This window comes from Manis pentadactyla, chromosome 3 (genome assembly GCF_030020395.1).
Source record: "Manis pentadactyla isolate mManPen7 chromosome 3, mManPen7.hap1, whole genome shotgun sequence".
NCBI lineage: Eukaryota > Metazoa > Chordata > Mammalia > Pholidota > Manidae > Manis > Manis pentadactyla.
The window spans coordinates 49,839,927-49,856,717 of record NC_080021.1 but is presented as its reverse complement, the minus strand read 5'-3'; positions in this window follow the sequence as shown (position 1 = coordinate 49,856,717).

The window sequence follows — 16,791 nt, the reverse complement described above, 5'->3', positions numbered from 1 at the left end:
GTTATTAGCTTAAACATGTTTCCAAATTATTAAATATAAGTGTTTTAAACATTTTAGATATTTGATAATCCCTAAAACCTTTATTCCTAACAATATTAATTCTTTTAAATTATAAAACTGTATGCATGAAATATCCCATTTCCCCCCTGAATATTTGTCCATGTCTTTGGATATAATAAAAATATACACTTTTTGAAATTTATTCATTTTATAAATAATATCATTCATTTACCTTATGCTTTTATTTGCTCCTTGATTACTGATTTACTCAGCTATAGCAGTTGATCAGCATAAGAACTTTGTGAAAAATATCAGTGGCCCTGGAAGTCTTTGCTCCCAAGCATTCCAGAATGTGAGCTTGGTGTCTACAATTTAAATCTGTGCTTTCACAAAGATCAACTTCAGTTCAGTATTCCTAAAAATGACTAATGCTGAATCCTATGTTATTCACTGATACTGTTTTGAAGAAGGTGGTAGAAATTAGATGAACAGCTTTCACAATTAGAATACTTCAAATATCTCACTACCTTTTATTTTACATGTTGTCCCTGCTTCCTGTGGTAATGACAATAGAACACTGCTGAGACCAGTAAAAGCATGCAGTGAATTGACGATCCTGAAGGTACAGAGGCTTAGATTGGGAAAGAACATTAGAGAAACAGATGGTTGAAGTTCTGTACAGTAGATTCCTTTCCATAACCGGCTACGGACTGGAGGCAGGAAGCGCAGTCCTTCTTCAGGCAGCATGTTGAATGCTGATCAATACTAATTCCTACACCTATTTTCATTTCTATTACTGCTGCTTCTGCTACAACTGTTAGTACTGTTAATTTTATTACATTTGCATAGACTTTTCACATATATTATCCCATTTAACCTTTGCAAAAATCCTTTCATGTAGAGATCAAAAATTATTTTAGGTAAGTTGTCTAGGATCACATAGTGAGCAAAATACCAGCCCACACCTGAACTACCATCTTCAGCCTCTTCTTTCTACATCTTTCTGCTCTTTGTTAGAAAGTTTTCTTCTGCTTAATCAAAATTTGCTTCCTTGTGATTCTCCCCTACATTAACGCTAATCACTCTCCCCACCACAAAGAACTCCATTAATGTTTCAGTTCCAAATCCTTTGACTTTGATAAAGACTTTTAAAGGAAAGTAATTAACCAAATTCTTCATGAGGTTAAAAAGAAAGCAGCAAGATACTATAATGTATCTTCTTGGACTGGGTTCAGCCACTAGGGAGAGAAATCCAAAATAATCCTGGCTTACTTATTCTCTTACATGAAATGTGGGTGTAATAATCAAGGGTTGGTAGCATGGCTTCAAAAACTATGCTCTACATTGTACCAGGAATACTAAGAGAATTCGTTGAGTAGATCTTTACATAGAGAATATCAGATAAAGAATTTGTACTCAGAATCTAAATAAGCATATTAAAAGATTCTTAAAAGTATTAATCATTCATTAGAAGCAAATTAGGACCAAAATGAGATGCTACTACATGCCACAAGAACATCTAAAATTAAAAATACTGAGAACACCAAGTTGTCAGAAATACTGAGCAACTGACTCTCATATGTTGCTGGTGGGGATATATAGTAATACAGCCACTTTGAAAAACAGTTCTGAAGTTTCTTCTAAAGGTAAGGATACTCTTACCACATGACTCAGCAATCCCATTCCTAGGTATTTCCCAAAATGAAATAAAAACATACATCTACAAATTCATGTGTGCAAATGTTTATAGCAGTTCTATTTTTAAATTTTCATCCATGATAGCCCCGAACTGGAAACAGCTTTAATGTCCATCAACTGGTAAATAAATTGTGGTAATTTGTATAGTGGAGTACTACTCAGTAATGAAAAAGAGGATATGCCAGGGAAAGAAGAAAGCTGGCACAAAGGCTCAAGACAAAAAATAACTTGGTGTATTGCTATAACTACTAGGATTTGGAGGTCACTGAAAGGTAAAGTGTAAAGGGACTAAGCAGCAGTTAAAACAGATCACTTACCTTGTATGCTATGCTAAGGCTTAAGATTTACATTTTTGGTGAAGGGATAACTTCTACAATTCTGTTTGGGCAGGACAAAGCAAACAGGCAGGTGTTGAGATCAAATAAATGGAAAAAAGAATATTTGTTCAACAGAGCATGAATTGACTTATTGTCAAGGAATCCTAACCTGTACAGATAGGCTAGGAAGTCAAAGAGAGGGAAGAGAACAGGGGCATCCATTAGAATATTCTAGAGTGCGTGATTTAAAAATGTTGGTTAGATGAGACACACGAGCATGTTTCTGTGTCATTTCTGTGTGTTTATATTATGTGTACAGTTTCACTTTCAATGTTCAGGTTAACATATCATTAAAGTCAGAGAAGTAGTGACTGTATTGACACTACCAGACATATGATACTTTTTTAAGTAATCAAAAGACTGTACAGAAAAAGAGGACATAATATTTTCTTTCATCAATAGAGTAAATGAAGTTTTAACTCTATTTTACTCCAGGCCTGGGCTCTAAAATATACTTTTATAAGATGAAGCCAAGAAGTTTAACACATCAATGACTTACATAGGGTTTACAGACCTCTCCTCAGTGTAGGAAAGTAAAAAGCCTTGTTGAACAAAAGTGCATCAGGATGGGTTGGTGATAGGAGGAACTCAGATGGAAATATAAAAGGAGGATGAAAAGCTAGAGTATGGTCACTAGGGAAAAGTTGGAACCAAAGAAGCAGAATAGGTAGGGGAGGCAGTTACCAGACTATAATAAAGTCAAGTTCCATTACTGGAGGCTTACCGCCAAATGCTGCCTTTGAACCAAGCCTCTCCTCAGCAGTCCTGAGCACTCTGTCTGGGCCTGTAGAATCTTTAAAGGTAACCAGATGATCACGTTGAAAAGAAGGAATGTATGTCTAAAGGAATGAACAACAAATAGGAGACTGAAGAGTAGGTGTAACACAATGAATCAGCTCCGACAGCCTATGACCTCTTCTCTAACGGCTTATGACCCACTGGCACATTCAATCTGCGGCTGTGCCATGTATGCCTAAATTCAGCATATGTGTGCCCTCTGTCTGATGTGTTTGGCTCATCCACCTTTTGCCTCAGTTCAGTAACCAAGCTTCCATCGTGAACCGAAACCCTAGAGCCCATTTTGACTTAATTCTGATTAAAAAACAGGCCTGCTTCGCTCTGTGTGTCAATGTCATGTTCTGTTACTTTACTTGGTGCTTTAGTCTATTCAGAACTTTCTTGGCTTTCGCTAATCCTACTCACATGGAATGGAATCTTGACTCTAGGTAATGAGTAATTAGATGTAAATCTGACTGCCAAAGTAGTTTTACAGCTAAAATTAGATGCCAAATAATAATAACATACTAGTAAACATTGTGCATATCAGTAATGAATTCACATTCAAAGTACTGGTTTGATCCTTTTGAAAGAAATAAAATAATTACTTTTTACTTTACCCTAGGAATGATGAACATTCAGAAACCACATAGTATTAGACAAAATTCAGTCAACTATTTCAAGGAAGGAAAAGGAAAATTTCTTTACTTTTCACCTTTTAGTCTATGATTCAAATAAATGTAATTACAGTGATAAGAAAATAACTAATAAATCTGATCGAAACTCACAAGGAGCAGTAAACAATGGAAGATTAGGAAGATTTTCATATATTAAACAAAGGAGTACACTTTAGGTTGACATATCAAAACAAGTTTCCTCCCAATATGCAAATGATCAAAACACAGCAATGGAAGTTTTGGATGCACTGTCAACCTACAGATTGACAGTAAAACCTCCAGACTATAGAAAAGGAATGGAAAATGTGGGGTAGTGACTAGTGAGCAGGAGCAGAAGCCAAAGCAGCTTATACCTCAGGGTGACTGTAGGGTTACCCCATTCATACCACAAACATGGTTGGCTAAGGATAGGCTCACTATTCTTAGTAATAACACTCCCTTGCAATTTTCCAAGTGTGTTGATTTCAAGGATAAATTGTGAGCTCCTGCTAGCTAGTGGACATGTTGAAACTGGGTATTATGCTTGAGTGTGGGGGGCTGGCATTCCGATGACTGTGGAGGAAGAATGTCCTGGCCAAGAGACTTGACTCTGACTGTCCTGCATATGGCCGTGGGGCATAAGGAGCAGACCTTTACACAAAGTAGGAAAAACAGCCACTGACCCTGCCTAGTGAACCACAAGGAAGCTTGGGCGAAAAGAAATCACCAACAGGAAGCCAGCCCCTAGCCTGTGGGTAGCTGTGGAGTCCAAATTCGTTCCATCTGTTTGCCTCAAATGATCCTAAATTGAGGTATTCATTAAAACTGTTCTAGATATGGTAAAACCCATCCAGTCTAGGCACAGGCAAATGTGGAACTAAGCTGTGGTTAAGATTTTATATCCTGAGTACACAGCATAAACTCCCAAATCAGCCCCTGGTAGAGATGGATTTGTAGCTAGAGATTATAATCTGTTTGAGGAAATGAATCACTGTGGAAAGTATTAGCAGACACAACAAATAGAAGAATTTGCACACCAAGGACTAGAAGAAAAGGATACAATCTAGTCTGAAAAATACTTTGACAAATGTTTATAAGGAAGGAAGGAATATAAATCACAATGAAAGAACAAGACAGTAATATAAGTAACAGCAAGACAGATTTGTAAGAGAGCCAAACAATCTTTCTGCAAATAAAATATATATTCATAAGAAAAAAAATACTGAGTGGATGCATTTCAAATCTCTTATTTAATTAGTTTGTCTAGAGCTTTGATGTTTATCTCTGGAAATTAACTCTTGTATATGTAGTATTTTAAAAAAATTTTTATTATGACATTATTGATATACATTCTTATGAAGGTTTAATGTGAAAAAACAATGTGGTTACTACATTTACCCATATTATCAAGTCCCCACCCATACCCCAATGCAGTCACTGTCCATCAGTGCAGCAAGATGCCACAGATTCACTATTTGCTTTCTCTGTGCTACACTGTTCTCCCCATGACCCCCACACCATGGGTACTAAACATAATACCCCTCAATCCCCTTCTCTCTCCCTCCCTGCCCACCCTCCCACACCCCTCCTCTTTGGTAACCACTAGTTCATTCTTGGAGTCTCTGAGTCTGCTGCTATTTTGTTCCTTCAGTTTTGCTTCATTGTTATACTCCACAAATGAGGGAAATCATTTGGCACTTCTCTTTCTCTACCTGGCTTATTTCACTGAGTATAATATCCTCCAGCTCCTTCCATATTGTTGCAAATGGTAGGATTGTTTCTTTATAGCTGAATAGTATTCCATTGTATATATGTACCACATCTTCTTTATCCATCCATCTACTGATGGACACTTAGGTTGCTTCCATATCTTGGCTATTGTAAAAAGTGCTGCGAAAAACATAGGGGTTGCATATGTAGTACTTTTAAACAGGAAAGAAAGTAAATATTTTCTCCTTGGAATTGCATATGGAAGCTAGACGTGTTTTACATGCTTTTGTGGAAGCTGATTCCAAACTCTAGTTCAGAGGTCTGGAAGTCACACTAAATTTCTAATGACTTAGCATGAGTTTTCATTGATTTCTGTTATGGTCCATAAATTAACATAAAAGTGTATACAAATAAGCAGGTTCCTTGGCAACCCCCACAAAAGAACAACCCTACCAAACATTCTAGTTACAACAATGTAGCAGAATTAGAGTCAAACGATTACTTTAACTATGTCATGACTAGTATGTACTCTAAAATAAAATAGAAAAAATAAGTATATATTCACATTTATGATTAAAGCTATTGTTTGTGGGATTTATAATAATCTGTTTTAATGCTGAGAACAAGGACAAATATATAGTTATTTTAGTAATACTATATATCTGATAATACACTGTTATATTAATGCAAGTTATCTGTCTTATTTTTAAATGATTTTATAATTTTAAATGCCTTAAAAGGCCAAGCTAATTCCTCTTTTTTTATCATTAAAACACATCAGGAATAAATTATAAAATAGTGGAAATTCAAATTTTAATTTCAAGTAATCTGATCTGTGATGTATTTGACATTATCATATTTTCTTCCAAACCTATAGGAAGTAAATGCAATAAGCATTGAATGCTCAAAAGGAGTAAGAATCTTCAAATAAGATTCATTAATTGTAAAGTATCTCTTCAGACTCTGACAACCATGTTGAGAAGCAATTTAACAATGAGTATACACAAAGAACTGCTCTACCATAAAACCCTTTTATTAACTGGGGAGGCCAAATAGTCTTTTAAAGCTAAAAGAATAAAGTTAGGAACAAAATCACAAAACTACATTTTAAAGTGAAAAAATAATCTCTATGTCCTTATGAGACTATCTAATTTAGTGGCATAAATTGAAATTTTGAAGCCTCTGGAGGAAAATGTAGGAAATGGGTTCCTATCCAAAAATAACTTTGCCAGGCAGGTATCTTAGAATTTTCTCTCATTTAATGGGCAAACACTGAAGAACCTGATTAGATAGAAAGGACTTCTATAATTACATTTGTCCCAAGCCTTTTTATGGATAAAATGGATTAAGGGAAGGTAAATACACTTTGCAGGATACTGATAGATAGGTTTATGCCAACAAAGTATCAATATTTAAGTCAAACTTAACTCTAAAAAAAACTAAAACAATCCATTTTCTTCCAGCCAATATTCTTGACAACTTTGTTAATAAGGCTTAGCTACTGTCATCATCCAAATGAAATCTCATCCTGGCACTAAATTGACAATTGGAACAAACTACTCTATCAATGTAAGTAAAGAAATTGACTCAATTAAATTATCTCCACATTTAATACTATTCTGAGATATTAAAAAGCCTAAATCTATGAAAGAAATTAATATTTTACTGTTTTCTTAAGAACTTGAGAGACTGAATATGCAAACAGACCATGGTCAGACCATATACAATAGAAGTTTGACCCACAGCCTGTAGCACCCTGCCCAGAAAACGAACCCTTTACCTACAATAAACAGCCAAGGAAGCCAGCTTGCTGTGTCAGACCTGCAGACAACCAGATTGCTATCTCCAGTGACAATCCAGGAAGCCAAACAACTCCTGTAAAAATCAGCCCCAAATGTCCAGGGTTTGATGACTAATTGACAGCTCCCTACTTTCTGTTCCCACTTCTAACTTAGCACTTAGCAGAGGAAGATGAATATTTATCCCTAACCACCCTCATGGGGTGCCCTAATTCTAGCTAGCCCACCTGTACCTTCCCCTTGCCCACAGCCTCCCATCAGGGCATACCTGAAGACTTTACTTTTTTTCCACTAAAAGCTTTCCCATTTCAAAAAATAAAAAATAATAGCTTTCCCATTTTGCTTGCCTTTGAGTTTCTGCCAAAATGCAAGTGACAGTGGCCAGCCCCATTTCTACAGCAAGTTCACAATATATAGTTTTTGCTTTTCTCATCCAGTCAGTCTTCATTTATTTTCACAAATTCATGCGCAGAAAGTATTGCTAAGATTAATATTTCATGCAGTTAATAGCTAACTATTATTGAGCCTTTACCATCAACTATACACTGTATTAAATGTTTTTACATGGATTATCTAATTAAATTTCATGGTAAATATAATGACTTATGAAATTGGTACTATTACTATATTCATTTTAAAAAAGAGGGAACAGAGGCTGAGAAATGTTTGATAACTTGCTTGACACACAGATATGAGGAATTAAGCAAGGATTAAAATAAAGACAGTGTGATTCCAAAGAGGATAACTCTTAACCACTATACCAAATTCAATTTGAAATACGGAGATAGAGGCATGTTTTAACTGCTTTCATAAGAAAATAGAAAACAAAACAAAATGAACATCATGTTTCAATCTCACAACTGGTAATAAAATATTGTATGATTATAGTAGAGGAAGAGAACTTGGAATTCATTTTATAACCATCTCTTTCTTCTCTAGATTACATAAGTGAGGTTCAGAGAGGAGAGGTAACTTACCCAATATTGTATATCTACTTAACAGACAAGGCAAGAGTAAAGCCCAGATCTATCTTCTGACTCCCAGCCCAGATATCCAGTGTAGGGGCCAAGGGCAGGATGTCCTAAAACGTGCCACTTTGGTATATTGATTATTTTAAATTAAAGCAGCTGGAGAAACATCTGGAACAAGGATACTCTGACCCTCCTCTGTCCCTACTGAAACCAGGAAATAAATCTCCCATCCCTGTCTACAACTGGAGGGTACAGAGACACCCTTATCATCAGAGACAGGGAATTCAGAGCCAAGGAAGTTACATAAACAAATACTGTTAACTTCTTTACTAATATACTACCCCAGCTCAAACGCTGTTTGGAATTCCTTACTAATTGGAGCTCCCAAACCTAAATTTTCTTTGTCCTGTCAATTCCTCACAGATTTATTCTCTGTCTAAAATACATAAAAGAATTTATATAAAAGAATTCTTTTATAAAATATATAAAAGAATTTAGAAATGCCTGCCTTAGTCATTTCTTTAGTTCTTAATTTCATCATTGGGCCTCTGTGTGTGTGCAATAAATCTTTGGGTTTTTTTCTCCTTTCAATCTGACCCATGTCATTTTAATTCCTAGACCAGCTAGAAGTACCCTAAAAGATGGAAGAAAATTCTTCCCCCATACCAGCATGCTTCACAGAGAGACAGACGATTTGCCCGAGGAGATTTGTAACTCCAAAAAGACTTTATATAACCATGCAATGCTAGCACATTCCAAATGTATATTATACAACATGACTAAACACATATCTTTTGTGGAGATAATGAGCTAAATGTTATTTAAGAGGCCACTGAAGTTCAACAAACATATATTGAGTACTAACTATGTAATAGGCACTGTTCTAGACACTTAAGTTTCATTAGTGAATAAAAGGGAAAATTCCCTATCTTAATGGTTTACAATTCAGTGGGAAGAAACAAATACTACAGAGTAGATACATTAAGTAGGCAAATCATATAATACGTTAGAAGATAACATGTGCTATGATAAAAATAAAAGTAGAGCAAGGTGAAATTGGAAATGCCAATTAAGGACACGCAGGGCAGATTACAAATTTTAAGCAAGAAGATTCTGGTCAGCTCATTGAGAAGGTGATATTTGAGTAGACTCTGAGGAGGTGAAGGAGTTAGCCATGTGGATACGGTGAGGAGAGTGTTCCTGGTGGAGGGAAAAGCCAATACAAAATCCTGAGGAAAGACTGCCTGTTACATTTCATTTGGAGGGAACAGCATGGGGACCACCAAGAAAAAGGGTAAGATTAGAACTATAAACTGGTATGTTATGTGTAGGGGGGATTTTTATCATTGAACTAACTTTATCGATAAAATATAAGCTGCATGTCTTCTATTTATGCTGTACATACCATTTTAAGTTCCAAGAAAGAGTAGTTCTTTCTCAGATTTTATATTGTGAATATCAGAATCAAAAGTTGTTTGAAGCTCTAATTTGTTCTGTCAATTCAATCAATTGTGCAAAATTGCACATGAATTCTATGTTAATGATTTGAATTATGTGACTAGGCTCCTTCACCAGTTCCTAACATAATCAGCAAGTGTGGGAGGGGAGGGGACTGCACCTGGGCATTGATTTTTGTAAATGCTCCTGCATGATTCTCATATTGAGCCTTAGTTGAGAAGCACTACTGTGGTACTTGTGAAAAAGAGAAGACTTTTCTCATTCCTGCTCCCAAGTCATCTGCTCAGTATGCTTATCATCGTTGCTGCTCCAGTTCACTACCTAGAAGTCCAAAACCACAAATCTCCTTCACAGAAATCATGGGACTCCTCCCTGCCACCCCATTGGAAGGGAAAGGTAGGACAGGCCACATTTCTCCTTTGCTGCCCCATTCATGAGTTTCCTGCAAAACCAACAAGACTGGGAGTGGGTGCCAAATGACTGAGAAGTTGGTGTTAGGGAGTGTAAGGGGAAAGGAAGAGAAGAGGGGAGGAACTTGGTTTGCATTAATTGCCTAAGAAAAAATTTTAGACACAATGCTATCATTCCATTTCAAATTTTGGCATTGTTGTGGTAGAAAATATTTTGTCTCTCCAAATATTTTGTTTCAGAGGCAGGTGTTAGACACAGGCACATAGAACTCAAGGTCCCAGTAAGGCCCAGGCAGAAGGGAACTAGGGTCAAGGATTCTCAATGAACAAGAAGCCTCATCCTGGACATCTGGGAAAATTCAGCCTGAGAAAAAAAGGAGTTTTTCTTTTCCTTTGATCCTAGCTCAGCCATAGCAACAGCCCTAGGAACAACTCCCAGCCACTTGCATGGTTTACTCTGTTTTTGTGCTTATAAACCCTAGACACTGCGGCTCTATCAGTGACCTCCCTTGGACTCCCTCCCGATAAACGGGAACACTTCTTTCTTCTTTCACTCTTATTAAACTTTGCTGCTTGTTCCATACTCTTGTCTGTTGGCCTTATTCTTTGTCACCTCCAAGGCACAATCCTGGGAAAAACAGTGTCTCAGCCAGTAACATCTTTGGGGGATCACCTGGGATTGCCTTTGAAGGGTGAGTATTGGCTGTGACCAGGATCTTTTTCTTACTTTCCTTATTTATAATGTGCCAACTGCTGCATGTGACAGCCATTTAAAAAAGCACTTAGTACACAGTGTGGGGGGGATAATGGGGAAGGGAAGACAAGTGTAGCACAGAGAAGATAAACAGTGACTCTGTGGCATCTTACTACACTGATGGACAGTGACTGTAATTGGGTGTTGGGGGGGAACTCAATAATATGGGTGAATGTAGTAACCACATTGTTTTTTATGTGAAACTTTCATAAGAGTGTTTATCAATAATAACTTAATTTTAAAAATTGTAAAAAAAAACAAAACAAAAAACCAGTAAGCTAAATGCCAGTGCAATCCTTTCTAAGTCACCAGACTTCCTCAACAGAGGAAACCATGACACAACCAGAACGATCTGGCTCATTTAGACTGCTATAAACTTTGTCTCCAGAATTTAATCTCCTGAACAATTGCATATGTTACTTATCTCCGACAATCAAGAAAACAATAAAAATGTGGGAAAGCATAGTTATCTCCTTACCAGAAAAATTCTTATTCAAAAAAAAAAGCAATCAGCATGGCTGCCGATCTCAAACCTCAGGTGTTAGGTTACTCCAAGTCTCCCTCAGTTGATTCCCCATCTCCCTTGGGAGTTGGGAACGTGGCTGAGTGGGGGTCAGACTTCTCTTTTGAAGCTCTCCTTGGATGCAAAGGACTGAGGAAAATAGGCAGACAACTGTGAGGTCCCCAGCAGAGGTCACACCTCGGTGGGGTCTCTAAGGTCCGTTGGAACTCAGATTCTAACTGCCCAATCTGGTATCCATAAGGAGCCACTTCTCCTCTTCTGTCTTACTTTCCTAGGAGGTGCAGGGGAAGTTAGGGGGAGGCTCCCCTGAGTATCCTCTCTCACAAGAGTGACTTGAGCAACTTCCCCTGGCCCCCTGCAGAAGCCTCTTATATGGATTGAGTATTTCTTTGATTCTCTCTTTGCTCCACCGTGAAATAAATGATGTCCCCATGACCTGGAGGGAACTGCAGCTTCAGGAGCCTGCCTGAAAATCTCTCAATGAAAATCTCCCTTCTTTGGGAAGTTCTCAGAGCATAATCTCACTCCATCCCATGCTCTGTGGCTCCCCCAAATCCCGGGGTGGCAGGGGCTAGTCCTCACACTGTGCAGATCCAAGCAGACACGGGATGCCAGGTGACCCTGGCTTTAGGAGCTGGTGAGGGAGACTTCCCTATGCCAAATTCAGTGATTTCCCTCTCCCACCCTCTGTACCCCTTCATTTTCCTGTTTTCAGCTGCCTGCAAGGCCACTGCCATTCATTTCTGCTCTCACTTTAATGAATTCCTTCCTTACCTATACTCTTCCCACCTGCTTGAGAATTCTTTCTCCTTCAGAGTCAAGAACTCTCCCCCATCCAAGTTGAGGTTTCACCTGGTGCACAGGGAGAGCCCTCCCAGATGCAGCCACCCAGAAACAATTCCTTTATGTGCCTGGGACATTTTCGGCACACAATTATGTGTTATATGAAGAATTCAAGTGGGCCAAACACATAAAGCAACAAGCTTACCACCTGTAACTCCAGAGGGAAAACATGTTCCCAGCCCGGGACAAATAAACCAGGGAAACCTGTGAAGCCGAAATCAGGCGAAGAGAAAAATTTAGTGGTAGAAACCCATTTATTGCTTACAAGAAGTCATCTACTCGCACTTTCCCATATCTCTCCCCCTGGCTTGGAAGAGCCAAAAAAAAGCCTCTCAGTCTTGATGCCATTCTCACCTCTTCCCTACCCCTTGTAAGCACCTGCTGATACAGAGTTGGGCTACTTCTCTCCATCCCTTGTAAACACCTATGATATGGAGATGGATTAAGGCCAGGCAAGAGGTTCTGGAAATACTGCAATTTTACCCATACCGCCCATCCTTTCCCAAAGTCTCCAGTCTTGTTCCCTAGAGGTGATTGCATTTACCTCATTGTTTCCCTCCTATCTCTAAATAAAATGCTTCTGCTGCTAATTCTGGATATATCAGTGTTTAGTTTTGCATACTCACTTCCTGCCAAGACCATTAAGAATTTTACTTAATTAGCCACCCTAAATGTTCACTACCTACAACACTCAATAAATTGTGTCACTGTTGTTAGCTTTTCCATTGATTACATTTGTGATATCATATACTTAAACTTGTATTTCTTGTTTCAAATATAAGCAGTACCTCTTCACTTTGTCAAATAAGACTATTGTATCCCATACCCTTCTCTTCATCTGTCCTAGTCTCTTTTAAATTATCAGGGTAACTATTTGCAATCTGCTTTGTAGCCATAGTTAAGAGATTCTTGCTTGTCTACAGCTGAAGTATCAATTTGAAAATCAGTTTACGTTTTGATAGAACATATTGTTCAACTGTCGAGGAAAGTATGTTTTTGTATACTTTATATCATACATCACCACCCTAATGGACTTCTGCCTTTTTGCTTTTAACTTCAGTTGTTTACTTGTATTCCATCATTAGAATACGTTATTCCAACATTTTCAGGGTACTACCACATCTAGGGGCTCTATATTTTTCCTCCAGCAGTTCTTTTACAGCTCTGTAGTCTCCTCTCAGTTTGGGTGGGTGGCTGGCAGGTCTGCTGCACAATTGTCATTCTGAGACTTGCCTTCACTGCTCTTCTGAATTCTATTGTTCACAGATGCCAGCCAGTCTGCTATAATTTCTTGGATAATTCCCTTGTTTTGCCAGCTCATATTCTCAAGTACTATCCTCAAAAAGAATTTTGAGGAGATAAAGCTTTTTCAGTTTATGTTTAATTTTTTCATTCTGCCCATATATTTTATTGACAGTTTGGGTTGGTATGGAATTCCAAGTTAAAAGTCATTTCCCCATGGAACTTTAAGGGCATTGCTTGTCTCCTAACTACACCTCCATTCCTGCTGATGAGAAGGCCATTGCTAGCTTGATTCTTATTCCTTCATGAAGGATCTTTATTTGTTCTCTCAAAGACTTTAGAATGTTCTTTGTTCTTGTTATCCTTAGATTGTATGATATGCCTACATATAGACTTGTTTCTTTTTCCTGCTCAGTACTCAATAGGTCTTCTACATTTGTAGATTCATGTCTGAATTTAGTTGTGAAAAAATCGTTTTTCTTGTAAGTTTCATACAGCCATTACCTTTGTTCTCACTTTCTGGAACTTCCATTGTGATATTTAAAACCTCAGTTAATAATACATGACTTATCTTTTTGGTCATATTTTCTGCCTCTAACTATCATTCTGTTCCCTACCCCTTTTTCCCTAATCTGGTAGTAATGCAAATAGAGCCTGCAAGTTGATTTTACAGGCAGTGAGATAGAGAAATAAGTTGTAATTCATGTTTCTGCCTCCACTTACTTAAAGGCCTATCCAACATTAGCCTGCTGGTTCACTGGGTGTGTTGCCTATGGTGGTGTGTGTTCATTCCTACTACAAACCAAGATACTGTGTTTCTTTAGCCCGCCTATAATTCTGCAAGACAGGTAAGCCTGTGAGAAATTCTTTTTATCCTGAGTTAGGGAGAGTGGATTCTATAAGTTGTGTTCTCTGCAACTGAGCCTTACTGCTACAATATTCACAAAAATGGATTGTATTTTTAGCAAGCAGCCTTGCAGGTATTTTTCTTTCTGTCCCCGGAGTTCAAACTGCAGGAACAAACTTCATCTTAAGTCCTCAGCCCCAGCTTCTGTCCTCAATTTTCTATGTAGTCAGGAAACATTTCTATTTGTCATCTAGATAAGAGAAATGAACTGATGGGAATTCCAAACCGACAGCTGAACAGAGGTATTCACTGTACCAAAAAGTATCAATGGGCTTGAGGATTTTCAGATCTCAGGTTTCAGAATAAATCAGAAAGGTCTCTGAGCTCCCCAGATCTTCAATAAAGGAGGAACTGTTTTTCTAGAAGGTTCTTTAAGGCTCTCTAAAGCGGAATCTTATACCACCACACTACTACATATGAAATGGTCCATTGACAGGTTTACCTAGTTTATGAAATGCAATGGTGTATTTTGAATTGTATACATTGAAACTTTTTGTTTTCTTCTAGAAAATGCAAAACAAGAGTGTCTTAGTCTTAGCTCTGGCTGTCTTAACAAAATGCCACAGACTGAGTTGCCTAATTAACAAAGTTGCTTATTTTCTCACAATCCTGGAGGCAGGGAGGTGTAAGTCAAGGTGCTTGCTGATTTGGTTCCTGATAACTCTCTTCCTGGCTTGCTGCCCTCTCCTGTGTCCTCACCTGGCAGAAAGAGCCCCTCTTCTTATTAGGTGCCAGACCTACTTGATTGGGGTTTCATCTTATGACCTCGTTTTACCTTAATTACCTCTTTACAGACCCTAACCCTTTGTTAACTTTAAAAATAAAAGTTACTTTACTAGCTAAAACAGGTTTATTCAGGAGTAGCAGAGAATTGCAGCTGGGGACAATAGAACCATAAGTATGTCTAGCGAACAAAGGAAAGGAACATTCTTTTACAGGGGAAGGGGCTGGGCTAGAAGGCTCTGTCTAAGCAGAAAGTCCATTGGAGTAAACTGGCAGTCCGATATATCATGGCTTCTTATTGGCTAGACTATAGCAGGAGGAGGAAGGTGGAAGCCTTCTTATTGCTGGGTGGCAAAGTAGCTAAAACAGCAAGGTATCCATCTCTTTTGATGGGATCTGAGATTTACAAGGCATGGTAGGCATGAGAGCTTCTCTCCTCCAGGCCTCCTGACCCCATGTTAGTGAAGTTTCCCATAATTTCTTTTCACAGCTTCAACATATGGATTTAGGAGTCAGGCACAATTCAGTCTAGCCACATACATTCTGGAATTTTGCTTTTAGAAAATCAAAAAATACTTTTCAATATGAATATTAATAATAACGATAACTGTTATTTCTTTAGTGATTAACATAAGCCGGACACTGTGGTAAGTGCCTTATAGGTATTTTCTTTTTTAATCCTTACAACCAGAGGAAAAAGTTCTATCATCCTCATTTTATACATGAGGACTCAACGCCTAGAGATGCCAAGTAATTGGCTCAAGATTACACAGCTAACAGAGCAAAGATTCCAAAATGAACACACCTTTTAGCCACTATATTACAATTTAATGTATGACATACTGGTATATTATATACCAGTAAGAGGAGTTGTTTAGTAAGGATTCTACAATCAGGAAACACTGTGACAAGTCAAAAACTCTAGAGACCGAGATCTCTGAAATGAAAGGGTTTATTGAGCCTTTACATATGTTAGCCATAGAAGGACTGAGTCCCAAGACAGGAAGTTTCTGCTTCCCCAGCAGAAAGGCCAGTTAACAGAAGTACCTTGTCCACCAGACTCTAGTAGAAACAGGGAACATTTATGAGGGGTGTCAAGGAAAGAAAGTTCTCTAAATTCGTATTGCGTACAGGCGAGGAAGGCAGTTCAACGGGAAGCAGGGGAAGTCTGAGGATAGGTGGTTAGTCCAGAGAGCAGGGCCGTGGGTTGGTTGGTTATGATGGTGTATTGCCAATGGGTTTCAGCCCCAGGCAAGTTCACTATGGATTCTGGGAGACAGAGGAAGGACAAAGGAACGTTGGGTGAAAGGGTTTGTTACCCGGCATTCTTCTCCTGGCAATAGGTCGAACACTAGAACTACATCTGCATCCAACAGTCTACAGGTCTGTAATCCTCCTCCATCTCTGCCTCTGCCCAGAGCACTGGGCAGAGCTCTTTATATAGTGACTCAGTCAATAATAGCTTATTGCCTAGGGGTGTGAAAGCAGTAGCCTAGCAGCAGGCCAGTTACATCATCAAGTAGTTTAGGTGCAGATGATGGTCCTGGCCATAGGAACTCCAATTTTCCCTACAGATGGTCAGGCACTGGTCATGTGCATGGCAAATGTGGTGGTCCTAGGGACCTTCTAGATGCTTGTTCAAATGACTTCACTGAGGAATGTGGAGTTTCTGGTTAGCTATGGCCTGTGGCTTTTGACTAGCGACCTTCCCTTGTCTCTGTCCCTCATTCACCTGTCCTTATGTCACTTAATTTAGGATATTTCATAATTTTTTAATCTTGTCAACTGGAAGCCCATAAAGTACCATGACTAGTACAGTTATAAGTGAGATAAGCTTCACCCTAAATATGCTAGTGTAGGCACTGAAAGGAGGGCTGAGGTTCTATTATAACAGTGGGGGAAGTTCCAGATTACATACTAATTATACTCTAACCAGCAGAATC